This window comes from Triturus cristatus, chromosome 8 (genome assembly GCF_964204655.1).
Source record: "Triturus cristatus chromosome 8, aTriCri1.1, whole genome shotgun sequence".
Lineage (NCBI taxonomy): Eukaryota > Metazoa > Chordata > Amphibia > Caudata > Salamandridae > Triturus > Triturus cristatus.
The window spans coordinates 685,913,900-685,931,341 of record NC_140591.1 but is presented as its reverse complement, the minus strand read 5'-3'; positions in this window follow the sequence as shown (position 1 = coordinate 685,931,341).

Sequence of the window (17,442 nt, the reverse complement as noted above, 5' to 3'; positions counted from 1 at the left end):
AAACACTGTGTAAGGGGTTGCTTTTACTCATTTCAGGTTGGCTTGATTGGTATTTTACCAATTCAAAGCTGTAATACTGTGCCTGGAGTGATAAATGGCTTTTGTCATTTTACAGCTCGGCAAGAACAGCCCTGTGTTAGTCCTATGCTTAAAGACTTTGCTGTAAAAATGGCAAAAGACTTTGTCCATTTCTATATCGGCGTGGATAGCACTGTGCTAATCCTATGCTTAAAAACTTTGATAGAAAAGCAGACATTTGAGGTGAGCAGATCTAGAGTGTGGCTGGTGTTGAGAGTGCTCTATAGAGGGGCTGCTTTCCACCTAAACTTGAGAACTACCCAGAGTTCTCTACTTCTTTTTTTACATAATTTATTTGTCACTCTATGCCTGAAAGGGTATTCTTTTGACTTATACTGGGTGCGCCCTTGTGTCTGGACAAAGCTATACCTCTCTGAAGAGCTCTAATTAGAGCGAAACACTGTGTCAGGGGTTGCTTTTACTCATTTCAGGTTGGCTTGATTGGTATTTTACCAATTCAAAGCTGTAATGTGCCTGGAGTGATAAATGGCTTTTGTCATTTTACAGCTCGGCAAGGACAGCCCTGTGTTAGTCCTATGCTTAAAGACTTTGCTGTAAAAATGGCAAAAGAGTTTGTCCATTTCTATCTCGGCGTGGATAGCACTGTGCTAATCCTATGCTTAAAAACTTTGATACAAAAGCAGACATTTGAGGTGAGCAGATCTAGAGTGTTGCTGGTGTTGAGAGTGCTCTATACAGGGGCTGCTTTCCACCTAAACTTGAGAACTACCCAGAGTTCTCTACTTCTTTTTTTGCATAATTTATTCGTCACTCTATGCCTGAAAGGGTATTCTTTTGACTTATACTGGGTGCGCCCTTGTGTCTGGACAAAGCTATACCTCTCTGAAGAGCTCTAATTAGAGCGAAACACTGTGTCAGGGGTTGCTTTTAATAATTTCAGGTTGGCTTGATTGGTATTTTACCTATTCAAAGCTGTAATACTGTGCCTGGAGTGATAAATGGCTTTTGTCATTTTACAGCTCGGCAAGGACAGCCCTGTGTTAGTCCTCTGCTTAAAGACTTTGCTGTAAAAATGGCAAAAGACTTTGTCCATTTCTATCTCGGCGTGGATAGCACTGTGCTAATCCTAGGCTTAAAAACTTTGATAGAAAAGCAGAAATTTGAGGTGAGCAGATCTAGAGTGTCGCTGGTGTTGAGAGTGCTCTATACAGGGGCTGTTTTCCACCTAAACTTGAGAACTACCCAGAGTTCTCTACTTCTTTTTTTGCATAATTTATTCGTCACTCTATGCCTGAAAGGGTATTCTTTTGACTTATACTGGGTGCGCCCTTGTGTCTGGACAAAGCTATACCTCTCTGAAGAGCTCTAATTAGAGTGAAACACTGTGTCAGGGGTTGCTTTTACTCATTTCAGGTTGGCTTGATTGGTATTTTACCAATTCAAAGCTGTAATACTGTGCCTGGAGTGATAAATGGCTTTTGTCATTTTACAGCTCGGCAAGGACAGCCCTGTGTTAGTCCTATGCTTAAAGACTTTGCTGTAAAAATGGCAAAAGACTTTGTCCATTTCTATCTCGGCGTGGATAGCACTGTGCTAATCCTATGCTTAAAAACTTTAATAGAAAAGCAGACATTTGAGGTGAGCAGATCTAGAGTGTGGCTGGTGTTGAGAGTGCTCTATACAGGGGCTGCTTTCCACCTAAACTTGAGAACTACCCAGAGTTCTCTACTTCTTTTTTTGCATAATTTATTCGTCACTCTATGCCTGAAAGGGTATTCTTTTGACTTATACTGGGTGCGCCCTTGTGTCTGGACAAAGCTATACCTCTCTGAAGAGCTCTAATTAGAGCGAAACACTGTGTCAGGGGTTGCTTTTACTCATTTCAGGTTGGCTTGATTGGTATTTTACCAATTCAAAGCTGTAATGTGCCTGGAGTGATAAATGGCTTTTGTCATTTTACAGCTCGGCAAGGACAGCCCTGTGTTAGTCCTATGCTTAAAGACTTTGCTGTAAAAATGGCAAAAGAGTTTGTCCATTTCTATCTCGGCGTGGATAGCACTGTGCTAATCCTATGCTTAAAAACTTTGATACAAAAGCAGACATTTGAGGTGAGCAGATCTAGAGTGCCGCTGGTGTTGAGAGTGCTCTATACAGGGGCTGCTTTACACCTAAACTTGAGAACTACCCAGAGTTCTCCACTTCTTTTTTTGCACAATGTATTCGTCACTCTATGCCTGAAAGGGTATTCTTTTGACTTATACTGGGTGCGCCCTTGTGTCTGGACAAAGCTATACCTCTCTGAAGAGCTCTAATTAGAGCGAAACACTGTGTCAGGGTTTGCTTTTAATCATCTCAGGTTGGCTTGATTGGTATTTTACCAATTCAAAGCTGTAATACTGTGCCTGGAGTGATAAGTGGCTTTTGTCATTTTACAGCTCGGCAAGGACAGCCCTGTGTTAGTCCTATGCTTAAAAACTTTGCTGTAAAAATGGCAAAAGACTTTGTCCATTTCTATCTCGGCGTGGATAGCACTGTGCTATTCCTATGCTTAAAAACTTTGATAGAAAAGCAGACATTTGAGGTGAGCAGATCTAGAGTGTCGCTGGTGTTGAGAGTGGTCTATACAGGGGCTGCTTTCCACCTAAACTTGAGAACTACCCAGAGTTCTCTACTACTTTTTTTGCATAATTTATTCGTCACTCTATGCCTGAAAGGGTATTCTTTTGACTTATACTGGGTGCGCCCTTGTGTCTGGACAAAGCTATACCTCTCTGAAGAGCTCTAATTAGAGCAAAACACTGTGTCAGGGATTGCTTTTACTCATTTCAGGTTGGCTTGATTGGTATTTTACCAATTCAAAGCTGTAATACTGTGCCTGGAGTGATAAATGGCTTTTGTCATTTTACAGCTCGGCAAGGACAGCCCTGTGTTACTTCTATGCTTAAAGACTTTGCTGTAAAAATGGCAAAAGACTTTGTCCATTTCTATCTCGGCGTGGATAGCACTGTGCTAATCCTATGCTTAAAAACTTTGATAGAAAAGCAGACCTTTGAGGTGAGCAGATCTAGAGTGTTGCTGGTGTTGAGAGTGCTTCATACAGGGGCTGCTTTCCACCTAAACTTGAGAACTATCCAGAGTTCTCTACTTCTTTTTTTGCATAATTTATTCGTCACTCTATGCCTGAAAGGGTATTCTTTTGACTTATACTGGGTGCGCCCTTGTGTCTGGACAAAGCTATACCTCTCTCTGAAGAGCTCTAATTAGACCGAAACACTGTGTCAGGGGTTGCTTTTAATCATTTCAGGTTGGCTTGATTGGTATTTTACCAATTCAAAGCTGTAATACTGTGCCTGGAGTGATGAATGGCTTTTGTCATTTTACAGCTCGGCAAGGACAGCCCTGTGTTAGTCCTATGCTTAAAGACTTTGCTGTAAAAATGGTAAAAGACTTTGTTCATTTCTATCTCGGCGTGGATAGCACTGTGCTAATCCTATGCTTAAAAACTTTGATAGAAAAGCAGACATTTGAGGTGAGCAGATCTAGAGTGTTGCTGGTGTTGAGAGTGCTCTATACAGGGGCTGCTTTCAACCTAAACTTGAGAACTACCCAGAGTTCTCTACTTCTTTTTTTGCATAATTTATTCGTCACTCTATGCCTGAAAGGGTATTCTTTTGACTTATACTGGGTGCGCCCTTGTGTCTGGACAAAGCTATACCTCTCTGAAGAGCTCTAATTAGAGCGAAACACTGTGTCAGGGGTTGCTTTTACTCATTTCAGGTTGGCTTGATTGGTATTTTACCAATTCAAAGCTGTAATGTGCCTGGAGTGATAAATGGCTTTTGTCATTTTACAGCTCGGCAAGGACAGCCCTGTGTTAGTCCTATGCTTAAAGACTTTGTCCATTTCTATCTCGGCGTGGATAGCACTGTGCTAATCCTATGCTTAAAAACTTTGATACAAAAGCAGACATTTGAGGTGAGCAGATCTAGAGTGTTGCTGGTGTTGAGAGTGCTCTATACAGGGGCTGCTTTCCACCTAAACTTGAGAACTACCCAGAGTTCTCTACTTCTTTTTTTGCATAATTTATTCGTCACTCTATGCCTGAAAGGGTATTCTTTTGACTTATACTGGGTGCGCCCTTGTGTCTGGACAAAGCTATACCTCTCTGAAGAGCTCTAATTAGAGTGAAACACTGTGTCAGGGGTTGCTTTTAATCATTTCAGGTTGGCTTGATTGGTGTTTTACCAATTCAAAGCTGTAATACTGTGCCTGGAGTGATAAATGGCTTTTGTCATTTTACAGCTCGGCAAGGACAGCCCTGTGTTAGTCCTCTGCTTAAAGACTTTGCTGTAAAAATGGCAAAAGACTTTGTCCATTTCTATCTCGGCGTGGATAGCACTGTGCTAATCCTATGCTTAAAAACTTTGATAGAAAAGCAGAAATTTGAGGTGAGCAGATCTAGAGTGTCGCTGGTGTTGAGAGTGCTCTATACAGGGGCTGTTTTCCACCTAAACTTGAGAACTACCCAGAGTTCTCTACTTCTTTTTTTGCATAATTTATTCGTCACTCTATGCCTGAAAGGGTATTCTTTTGACTTATACTGGGTGCGCCCTTGTGTCTGGACAAAGCTATACCTCTCTGAAGAGCTCTAATTAGAGTGAAACACTGTGTCAGGGGTTGCTTTTACTCATTTCAGGTTGGCTTGATTGGTATTTTACCAATTCAAAGCTGTAATGTGCCTAGAGTGATAAATGGCTTTTGTCATTTTACAGCTCGGCAAGGACAGCCCTGTGTTAGTCCTATGCTTAAAGACTTTACTGTAAAAATGGCAAAAGAGTTTGTCCATTTCTATCTCGGCGTGGATAGCACTGTGCTAATCCTATGCTTAAAAACTTTGATAGAAAAGCAGACATTTGAGGTGAGCAGATCTAGAGTGTTGCTGGTGTTGAGAGTGCTCTATACAGGGGCTGCTTTCCACCTAAACTTGAGAACTACCCAGAGTTCTCTACTTCTTTTTTTGCATAATTTATTCGTCACTCTATGCCTGAAAGGGTATTCTTTTGACTTATACTGGGTGCGCCCTTGTGTCTGGACAAAGCTATACCTCTCTGAAGAGCTCTAATTAGAACGAAACACTGTGTCAGCGGTTGTTTTTAATCATTTCAGGTTTGCTTGATTGGTATTTTACCAATTCAAAGCTGTAATACTGTGCCTGGAGTGATAAATGGCTTTTGTCATTTTACCGCTCGGCAAGGACAGCCCTTTGTTACTCCTATGCTTAAAGACTTTGCTGTAAAAATGGCAAAAGACTTTGTCCATTTCTATCTCGGCGTGGATAGCACTGTGCTAAACCTATGCTTAAAAACTTTGATAGAAAAGCAGACATTTGAGGTGAGCAGATCTAGAGTGTTGCTGGTGTTGAGAGTGCTCTATACAGGGGCTGCTTTCCACCTAAACTTGAGAACTACCCAGAGTTCTCTACTTCTTTTTTTGCATAATTTATTCGTCACTCTATGCCTGAAAGGGTATTCTTTTGACTTATACTGGGTGCGCCCTTGTGTCTGGACAAAGATATACCTCTCTGAAGAGCTCTAATTAGAGCGAAACACTGTGTCAGGGGTTGCTTTTAATCATTTCAGGTTGGCTTGATTGGTATTTTACCAATTCAAAGCTGTAATACTGTGCCTGGAGTGATAAATGGCTTTTGTCATTTTACAGCTCGGCAAGGACAGCCCTGTGTTAGTTCTCTGCTTAAAGACTTTGCTGTAAAAATGGCAAAAGACTTTGTCCATTTCTATCTCGGCGTGGATAGCACTGTGCTAATCCTATGCTTAAAAACTTTGATAGAAAAGCAGAAATTTGAGGTGAGCAGATCTAGAGTGTCGCTGGTGTTGAGAGTGCTCTATACAGGGGCTGTTTTCCACCTAAACTTGAGAACTACCCAGAGTTCTCTACTTCTTTTTTTGCATAATTTATTCGTCACTCTATGCCTGAAAGGGTATTCTTTTGACTTATACTGGGTGCGCCCTTGTGTCTGGACAAAGCTATACCTCTCTGAAGAGCTCTAATTAGAGTGAAACACTGTGTCAGGGGTTGCTTTTACTCATTTCAGGTTGGCTTGATTGGTATTTTACCAATTCAAAGCTGTAATGTGCCTAGAGTGATAAATGGCTTTTGTCATTTTACAGCTCGGCAAGGACAGCCCTGTGTTAGTCCTATGTTTAAAGACTTTGCTGTAAAAATGGCAAAAGAGTTTGTCCATTTCTATCTCGGCGTGGATAGCACTGTGCTAATCCTATGCTTAAAAACTTTGATACAAAAGCAGACATTTGAGGTGAGCAGCTCTAGAGTGTTGCTGGTGTTGAGAGTGCTCTATACAGGGGCTGCTTTCCACCTAAACTTGAGAACTACCCAGAGTTCTCTACTTCTTTTTTTGCATAATTTATTCGTCACTCTATGCCTGAAAGGGTATTCTTTTGACTTATACTGGGTGCGCCCTTGTGTCTGGACAAAGCTATACCTCTCTGAAGAGCTCTAATTAGAGCGAAACACTGTGTCAGGGGTTGCTTTTAATCATTTCAGGTTGGCTTGATTGGTATTTTACCAATTCAAAGCTGTAATACTGTGCCTGGAGTGATAAATGGCTTTTGTCATTTTACAGCTCGGCAAGGACAGCCCTGTGTTAGTCCTCTGCTTAAAGACTTTGCTGTAAAAATGGCAAAAGACTTTGTCCATTTCTATCTCGGCGTGGATAGCACTGTGCTAATCCTATGCTTAAAAACTTTGATAGAAAAGCAGAAATTTGAGGTGAGCAGATCTAGAGTGTCGCTGGTGTTGAAAGTGCTCTATACAGGGGCTGTTTTCCACCTAAACTTGAGAACTACCCAGAGTTCTCTACTTCTTTTTTTGCATAATTTATTCGTCACTCTATGCCTGAAAGGGTATTCTTTTGACTTATACTGGGTGCGCCCTTGTGTCTGGACAAAGCTATACTTCTCTGAAGAGCTCTAATTAGAGTGAAACACTGTGTCAGGGGTTGCTTTTATTCATTTCAGGTTGGCTTGATTGGTATTTTACCAATTCAAAGCTGTAATGTGCCTAGAGTGATAAATGGCTTTTGTCATTTTACAGCTCGGCAAGGACAGCCCTGTGTTAGTCCTATGCTTAACGACTTTGCTGTAAAAATGGCAAAAGAGTTTGTCCATTTCTATCTCGGCGTGGATAGCACTGTGCTAATCCTATGCTTAAAAACTTTGATAGAAAAGCAGACATTTGAGGTGAGCAGATCTAGAGTGTTGCTGGTGTTGAGAGTGCTCTATACAGGGGCTGCTTTCCACCTAAACTTGAGAACTACCCAGAGTTCTCTACTTCTTTTTTTGCATAATTTATTCGTCACTATATGCCTGAAAGGGTATTCTTTTGACTTATACTGGGTGCGCCCTTGTGTCTGGACAAAGCTATACCTCTCTGAAGAGCTCTAATTAGAGCGAAACACTGTGTCAGGGGTTGCTTTTAATCATTTCAGGTTGGCTTGATTGGTATTTTACCAATTCAAAGCTGTAATACTGTGCCTGGAGTGATAAATGGCTTTTGTCATTTTACAGCTCGGCAAGGACAGCCCTGTGTTAGTCCTATGCTTAAAGACTTTGCTGTAAAAATGGCAAAAGACTTTGTCCATTTCTATCTCGGCGTGGATAGCACTGTGCTAATCCTATGCTTAAAAACTTTGATAGAAAAGCAGACATTTGAGGTGAGCAGATCTAGAGTGTGGCTGGTGTTGAGAGTGCTCTATACAGGGGCTGCTTTCCACCTAAACTTGAGAACTACCCAGAGTTCTCTACTTCTTTTTTTGCATAATTTATTCGTCACTCTATGCCTGAAAGGGTATTCTTTTGACTTATACTGGGTGCGCCCTTGTGTCTGGACAAAGCTATACCTCTCTGAAGAGCTCTAATTAGAGCGAAACACTGTGTCAGGGGTTGCTTTTACTCATTTCAGGTTGGCTTGATTGGTATTTTACCAATTCAAAGCTGTAATGTGCCTGGAGTGATAAATGGCTTTTGTCATTTTACAGCTCGGCAAGGACAGCCCTGTGTTAGTCCTATGCTTAAAGACTTTGCTGTAAAAATGGCAAAAGAGTTTGTCCATTTCTATCTCGGCGTGGATAGCACTGTGCTAATCCTATGCTTAAAAACTTTGATACAAAAGCAGACATTTGAGGTGAGCAGATCTAGAGTGTCTCTGGTGTTGAGAGTGCTCTATACAGGGGCTGCTTTACACCTAAACTTGAGAACTACCCAGAGTTCTCTACTTCTTTTTTTGCACAATGTATTCGTCACTCTATGCCTGAAAGGGGATTCTTTTGACTTATACTGGGTGCGCCCTTGTGTCTGGACAAAGCTATACCTCTCTGAAGAGCTCTAATTAGAGCGAAACACTGTGTCAGGGTTTGCTTTTAATCATCTCAGGTTGGCTTGATTGGTATTTTACCAATTCAAAGCTGTAATACTGTGCCTGGAGTCATAAATGGCTTTTGTCATTTTACAGCTCGGCAAAAACAGCCCTGTGTTAGTCCTATGCTTAAAGACTTTGCTGTAAAAATGGCAAAAGACTTTGACCATTTCTATCTCGGCGTGGATAGCACTGTGCTAATCCTATGCTTAAAAACTTTGATAGAAAAGCAGACATTTGAGGTGAGCAGATCTAGAGTGTCGCTGGTGTTGAGAGTGCTCTATACAGGGGCTGCTTTCCACCTAAACTTGAGAACTACCCAGAGTTCTCTACTTCTTTTTTTGATTAATTTATTCGTCACTCTATGCCTGAAAGGGTATTCTTTTGACTTATACTGGGTGCGCCCTTGCGTCTGGACAAAGCTATACCTCTCTGAAGAGCTCTAATTACAGCGAAACACTGTGCCAGGGGTTGTTTTTACTCATTTCAGGTTGGCTTGATTGGTATTTTACCAATTCAAAGCTGTAATACTGTGCCTGGAGTGATAAATGGCTTTTGTCATTTTACAGCTCGGCAAGGACAGCCCTGTGTTAGTCCTATGCTTAAAGACTTTGCTGTAAAAATGGCAAAAGACTTTGGCCATTTCTATCTCGGCGTGGATAGCACTGTGCTAATCCTATGCTTAAAAACTTTGATAGAAAAGCAGACATTTGAGGTGAGCAGATCTAGAGTGTGGCTGGTGTTGAGAGTGCTCTATAGAGGGGCTGCTTTCCACCTAAACTTGAGAACTACCCAGAGTTCTCTACTTCTTTTTTTACATAATTTATTTGTCACTCTATGCCTGAAAGGGTATTCTTTTGACTTATACTGGGTGCGCCCTTGTGTCTGGACAAACCTATACCTCTCTGAAGAGCTCTAATTAGAGCGAAACACTGTGTCAGGGCTTGCTTTTACTCATTTCAGGTTGGCTTGATTGGTATTTTACCAATTCAAAGCTGTAATGTGCCTGGAGTGATAAATGGCTTTTGTCATTTTACAGCTCGGCAAGGACAGTCCTGTGTTAGTCCTATGCTTAAAGACTTTGCTGTAAAAATGGCAAAAGAGTTTGTCCATTTCTATCTCGGCGTGGATAGCACTGTGCTAATCCTATGCTTAAAAACTTTGATACAAAAGCAGACATTTGAGGTGAGCAGATCTAGAGTGTTGCTGGTGTTGAGAGTGCTCTATACAGGGGCTGCTTTCCACCTAAACTTGAGAACTACCCAGAGTTCTCTACTTCTTTTTTTGCATAATTTATTCGTCACTCTATGCCTGAAAGGGTATTCTTTTGACTTATACTGGGTGCGCCCTTGTGTCTGGACAAAGCTATACCTCTCTGAAGAGCTCTAATTAGAGCGAAACACTGTGTCAGGGGTTGCTTTTAATCATTTCAGGTTGGCTTGATTGGTATTTTACCAATTCAAAGCTGTAATACTGTGCCTGGAGTGATAAATGGCTTTTGTCATTTTACAGCTCGGCAAGGACAGCCCTGTGTTAGTCCTCTGCTTAAAGACTTTGCTGTAAAAATGGCAAAAGACTTTGTCCATTTCTATCTCTGCGTGGATAGCACTGTGCTAATCCTATGCTTAAAAACTTTGATAGAAAAGCAGAAATTTGAGGTGAGCAGATCTAGAGTGTCGCTAGTGTTGAGAGTGCTCTATACAGGGGCTGTTTTCCACCTAAACTTGAGAACTACCCAGAGTTCTCTACTTCTTTTTTTGCATAATTTATTCGTCACTCTATGCCTGAAAGGGTATTCTTTTGACTTATACTGGGTGCGCCCTTGTGTCTGGACAAAGCTATACCTCTCTGAAGAGCTCTAATTAGAATGAAACACTGTGTCAGGGGTTGCTTTTACTCATTTCAGGTTGGCTTGATTGGTATTTTACCAATTCAGAGCTGTAATGTGCCTAGAGTGATAAATGGCTTTTGTCATTTTACAGCTCGGCAAGGACAGCCCTGTGTTAGTCCTATGCTTAAAGACTTTGCTGTAAAAATGGCAAAAGACTTTGTCCATTTCTATCTCGGCGTGGATAGCACTGTGCTAATCCTATGCTTAAAAACTTTGATAGAAAAGCAGACATTTGAGGTGAGCAGATCTAAAGTGTCGCTGGTGTTGAGAGTGCTCTATACAGGGGCTGCTTTACACCTAAACTTGAGAACTACCCAGAGTTCTGTACTTCTTTTTTTGCACAATGTATTCGTCACTCTATGCCTGAAAGGGTATTCTTTTGACTTATACTGGGTGCGCCCTTGTGTCTGGACAAAGCTATACCTCTCTCTGAAGAGCTCTAATTAGAGCGAAACACTGTGTCAGGGGTTGCTTTTAATCATTTCAGGTTGGCTTGATTGGTATTTTACCAATTCAAAGCTGTAATACTGTGCCTGGAGTGATAAATGGCTTTTGTCATTTTACAGCTCGGCAAGGACAGCCCTGTGTTAGTCCTATGCTTAAAGACTTTGCTGTAAATATGGTAAAAGACTTTGTCCATTTCTATCTCGGCGTGGATAGCACTGTGCTAATCCTATGCTTAAAAACTTTGATAGAAAAGCAGACATTTGAGGTGAGCAGATCTAGAGTGTCGCTGGTGTTGAGAGTGCTCTATACAGGGGCTGCTTTCCACCTAAACTTGAGAACTACCCAGAGTTCTCTACTTCTTTTTTTGCACAATTTATTCGTCACTCTATGCCTGAAAGGGTATTCTTTTGACTTATACTGGGTGCGCCCTTGTGTCTAGACAAAGCTATACCTCTCTGAAGAGCTCTAATTAGAGCGAAACACTGTGTAAGGGGTTGCTTTTACTCATTTCAGGTTGGCTTGATTGGTATTTTACCAATTCAAAGCTGTAATACTGTGCCTGGAGTGATAAATGGCTTTTGTCATTTTACAGCTCGGCAAGAACAGCCCTGTGTTAGTCCTATGCTTAAAGACTTTGCTGTAAAAATGGCAAAAGACTTTGACCATTTCTATCTCGGCGTGGATAGCACTGTGCTAATCCTATGCTTAAAAACTTTGATAGAAAAGCAGACATTTGAGGTGAGCAGATCTAGAGTGTTGCTGGTGTTGAGAGTGCTCTATACAGGGGCTGCTTTCCACCTAAACTTGAGAACTACCCAGAGTTCTCTACTTCTTTTTTTGCATAATTTATTCGTCACTCTATGCCTGAAAGGGTATTCTTTTGACTTATACTGGGTGCGCCCTTGCGTCTGGACAAAGCTATACCTCTCTGAAGAGCTCTAATTAGAGCGAAACACTGTGCCAGGGGTTGCTTTTACTCATTTCAGGTTGGCTTGATTGGTATTTTACCAATTCAAAGCTGTAATACTGTGCCTGGAGTGATAAATGGCTTTTGTCATTTTACAGCTCGGCAAGGACAGCCCTGTGTTAGTCCTATGCTTAAAGACTTTGCTGTAAAAATGGCAAAAGACTTTGTCCATTTCTATCTCGGCGTGGATAGCACTGTGCTAATCCTATGCTTAAAAACTTTGATAGAAAAGCAGACATTTGAGGTGAGCAGATCTAGAGTGTGGCTGGTGTTGAGAGTGCTCTATAGAGGGGCTGCTTTCCACCTAAACTTGAGAACTACCCAGAGTTCTCTACTTCTTTTTTTACATAATTTATTTGTCACTCTATGCCTGAAAGGGTATTCTTTTGACTTATACTGGGTGCGCCCTTGTGTCTGGACAAAGCTATACCTCTCTGAAGAGCTCTAATTAGAGCGAAACACTGTGTCAGGGGTTGCTTTTACTCATTTCAGGTTGGCTTGATTGGTATTTTACCAATTCAAAGCTGTAATGTGCCTGGAGTGATAAATGGCTTTTGTCATTTTACAGCTCGGCAAGGACAGCCCTGTGTTAGTCCTATGCTTAAAGACTTTGCTGTAAAAATGGCAAAAGAGTTTGTCCATTTCTATCTCGGCGTGGATAGCACTGTGCTAATCCTATGCTTAAAAACTTTGATACAAAAGCAGACATTTGAGGTGAGCAGATCTAGAGTGTTGCTGGTGTTGAGAGTGCTCTATACAGGGGCTGCTTTCCACCTAAACTTGAGAACTACCCAGAGTTCTCTACTTCTTTTTTTGCATAATTTATTCGTCACTCTATGCCTGAAAGGGTATTCTTTTGACTTATACTGGGTGCGCCCTTGTGTCTGGACAAAGCTATACCTCTCTGAAGAGCTCTAATTAGAGCGAAACACTGTGTCAGGGGTTGCTTTTAATCATTTCAGGTTGGCTTGATTGGTATTTTACCAATTCAAAGCTGTAATACTGTGCCTGGAGTGATAAATGGCTTTTGTCATTTTACAGCTCGGCAAGGACAGCCCTGTGTTAGTCCTATGCTTAAAGACTTTGCTGTAAAAATGGCAAAAGAGTTTGTCCATTTCTATCTCGGCGTGGATAGCACTGTGCTAATCCTATGCTTAAAAACTTTGATAGAAAAGCAGACATTTGAGGTGAGCAGATCTAGAGTGTTGCTGGTGTTGAGAGTGCTCTATACAGGGGCTGCTTTCCACCTAAACTTGAGAACTACCCAGAGTTCTCTACTTCTTTTTTTGCATAATTTATTCGTCACTCTATGCCTGAAAGGGTATTCTTTTGACTTATACTGGGTGCGCCCTTGTGTCAGGACAAAGCTATACCTCTCTGAAGAGCTCTAATTAGAGCGAAACACTGTGTCAGGGGTTGCTTTTACTCATTTCAGGTTGGCTTGATTGGTATTTTACCAATTCAAAGCTGTAATACTGTGCCTGGAGTGATAAATGGCTTTTGTCATTTTACAGCTCGGCAAGGACAGCCCTGTGTTAGTCCTATGCTTAAAGACTTTGCTGTAAAAATGGCAAAAGAGTTTGTCCATTTCTATCTTGGCGTGGATAGCACTGTGCTAATCCTATGCTTAAAAACTTTGATACAAAAGCAGACATTTGAGGTGAGCAGATCTAGAGTGTCGCTGGTGTTGAGAGTGCTCTATACAGGGGCTGCTTTACACCTAAACTTGAGAACTACCCAGAGTTCTCTACTTCTTTTTTTGCACAATGTATTCGTCACTCTATGCCTGAAAGGGTATTCTTTTGACTTATACTGGGTGCGCCCTTGTGTCTGGACAAAGCTATACCTCTCTGAAGAGCTCTAATTAGAGCGAAACACTGTGTCAGGGTTTGCTTTTAATCATCTCAGGTTGGCTTGATTGGTATTTTAACAATTCAAAGCTGTAATACTGTGCCTGGAGTGATAAATGGCTTTTGTCATTTTACAGCTCGGCAAAAACAGCCCTGTGTTAGTCCTATGCTTAAAGACTTTGCTGTAAAAATGGCAAAAGACTTTGACCATTTCTATCTCGGCGTGGATAGCACTGTGCTAATCCTATGCTTAAAAACTTTGATAGAAAAGCAGACATTTGAGGTGAGCAGATCTAGAGTGTCGCTGGTGTTGAGAGTGCTCTATACAGGGGCTGCTTTCCACCTAAACTTGAGAACTACCCAGAGTTCTCTACTTCTTTTTTTGATTAATTTATTCGTCACTCTATGCCTGAAAGGGTATTCTTTTGACTTATACTGGGTGCGCCCTTGCGTCTGGACAAAGCTATACCTCTCTGAAGAGCTCTAATTACAGCGAAACACTGTGCCAGGGGTTGTTTTTACTCATTTCAGGTTGGCTTGATTGGTATTTTACCAATTCAAAGCTGTAATACTGTGCCTGGAGTGATAAATGGCTTTTGTCATTTTACAGCTCGGCAAGGACAGCCCTGTGTTAGTCCTATGCTTAAAGACTTTGCTGTAAAAATGGCAAAAGACTTTGTCCATTTCTATCTCGGCGTGGATAGCACTGTGCTAATCCTATGCTTAAAAACTTTGATAGAAAAGCAGACATTTGAGGTGAGCAGATCTAGAGTGTGGCTGGTGTTGAGAGTGCTCTATAGAGGGGCTGCTTTCCACCTAAACTTGAGAACTACCCAGAGTTCTCTACTTCTTTTTTTACATAATTTATTTGTCACTCTATGCCTGAAAGGGTATTCTTTTGACTTATACTGGGTGCGCCCTTGTGTCTGGACAAAGCTATACCTCTCTGAAGAGCTCTAATTAGAGCGAAACACTGTGTCAGGGGTTGCTTTTACTCATTTCAGGTTGGCTTGATTGGTATTTTACCAATTCAAAGCTGTAATGTGCCTGGAGTGATAAATGGCTTTTGTCATTTTACAGCTCGGCAAGGACAGCCCTGTGTTAGTCCTATGCTTAAAGACTTTGCTGTAAAAATGGCAAAAGAGTTTGTCCATTTCTATCTCGGCGTGGATAGCACTGTGCTAATCCTATGCTTAAAAACTTTGATACAAAAGCAGAAATTTGAGGTGAGCAGATCTAGAGTGTTGCTGGTGTTGAGAGTGCTCTATACAGGGGCTGCTTTCCACCTAAACTTGAGAACTACCCAGAGTTCTCTACTTCTTTTTTTGCATAATTTATTCGTCACTCTATGCCTGAAAGGGTATTCTTTTGACTTATACTGGGTGCGCCCTGGTGTCTGGACAAAGCTATACCTCTCTGAAGAGCTCTAATTAGAGCGAAACACTGTGTCAGGAGTTGCTTTTAATCATTTCAGGTTGGCTTGATTGGTATTTTACCAATTCAAAGCTGTAATACTGTGCCTGGAGTGATAAATGGCTTTTGTCATTTTACAGCTCGGCAAGGAGAGCGCTGTGTTAGTCCTCTGCTTAAAGACTTTGCTGTAAAAATGGCAAAAGACTTCGTCCATTTCTATCTCGGCGTGGATAGCACTGTGCTAATCCTATGCTTAAAAACTTTGATAGAAAAGCAGAAATTTGAGGTGAGCAGATCTAGAGTGTCGCTAGTGTTGAGAGTGCTCTATACAGGGGCTGTTTTCCACCTAAACTTGAGAACTACCCAGAGTTCTCTACTTCTTTTTTTGCATAATTTATTCGTCACTCTATGCCTGAAAGGTATTCTTTTGACTTATACTGGGTGCGCCCTTGTGTCTGGACAAAGCTATACCTCTCTGAAGAGCTCTAATTAGAGTGAAACACTGTGTCAGGGGTTGCTTTTACTCATTTCAGGTTGGCTTGATTGGTATTTTACCAATTCAGAGCTGTAATGTGCCTAGAGTGATAAATGGCTTTTGTCATTTTACAGCTCGGCAAGGACAGCCCTGTGTTAGTCCTATGCTTAAAGACTTTGCTGTAAAAATGGCAAAAGAGTTTGTCCATTTCTATCTCGGCGTGGATAGCACTGTGCTAATCCTATGCTTAAAAACTTTGATAGAAAAGCAGACATTTGAGGTGAGCAGATCTAGAGTGTCGCTGGTGTTGAGAGTGCTCTATACAGGGGCTGCTTTACACCTAAACTTGAGAACTACCCAGAGTTCTCTACTTCTTTTTTTGCACAATGTATTCGTCACTCTATGCCTGAAAGGGTATTCTTTTGACTTATACTGGGTGCGCCCTTGTGTCTGGACAAAGCTATACCTCTCTGAAGAGCTCTAATTAGAGCGAAACACTGTGTCAGGGTTTGCTTTTAATCATTTCAGGTTGGCTTGATTGGTATTTTACCAATTCAAAGCTGTAATACTGTGCCTGGAGTGATAAATGGCTTTTGTCATTTTACAGCTCGGCAAGGACAGCCCTGTGTTAGTCCTATGCTTAAAAACTTTGCTGTAAAAATGGCAAAAGACTTTGTCCATTTCTATCTCGGCGTGGATAGCACTGTGCTATTCCTATGCTTAAAAACTTTGATAGAAAAGCAGACATTTGAGGTGAGCAGATCTAGAGTGTCGCTGGTGTTGAGAGTGGTCTATACAGGGGCTGCTTTCCACCTAAACTTGAGAACTACCCAGAGTTCTCTACTTCTTTTTTTGCATAATTTATTCGTCACTCTATGCCTGAAAGGGTATTCTTTTGACTTATACTGGGTGCGCCCTTGTGTCTGGACAAAGCTATTCCTCTCTGAAGAGCTCTAATTAGAGCGAAACACTGTGTCAGGGATTGCTTTTACTCATTTCAGGTTGGCTTGATTGGTATTTTACCAATTCAAAGCTGTAATACTGTGCCTGGAGTGATAAATGGCTTTTGTCATTTTACAGCTCGGCAAGGACAGCCCTGTGTTACTTCTATAGTTAAAGACTTTGCTGTAAAAATGGCAAAAGACTTTGTCCATTTCTATCTCGGCGTGGATAGCACTGTGCTAATCCTATGCTTAAAAACTTTGATAGAAAAGCAGACATTTGAGGTGAGCAGATCTAGAGTGTTGCTGGTGTTGAGAGTGCTTTATACAGGGGCTGCTTTCCACCTAAACTTGAGAACTATCCAGAGTTCTCTACTTCTTTTTTTGCATAATTTATTCGTCACTCTATGCCTGAAAGGGTATTCTTTTGACTTATACTGGGTGCGCCCTTGTGTCTGGACAAAGCTATACCTCTCTCTGAAGAGCTCTAATTAGACTGAAACACTGTGTCAGGGGTTGCTTTTAATCATTTCAGGTTGGCTTGATTGGTATTTTACCAATTCAAAGCTGTAATACTGTGCCTGGAGTGATAAATGGCTTTTGTCATTTTACAGCTCCGCAAGGACAGCCCTGTGTTAGTCCTATGCTTAAAGACTTTGCTGTAAAAATGGTAAAAGACTGTGCCCATTTCTATCTCGGCGTGGATAGCACTGTGCTAATCCTATGCTTAAAAACTTTGATAGAAAAGCAGACATTTGAAGTGAGCAGATCTAGAGTGTTGCTGGTGTTGAGAGTGCTCTATACAGGGGCTGCTTTCCACCTAAACTTGAGAACTACCCAGAGTTCTCTACTTCTTTTTTTGCATAATTTATTCGTCACTCTATGCCTGAAAGGGTATTCTTTTGACTTATACTGGGTGCGCCCTTGTGTCTGGACAAAGCTATGCCTCTCTGAAGAGCTCTAATTAG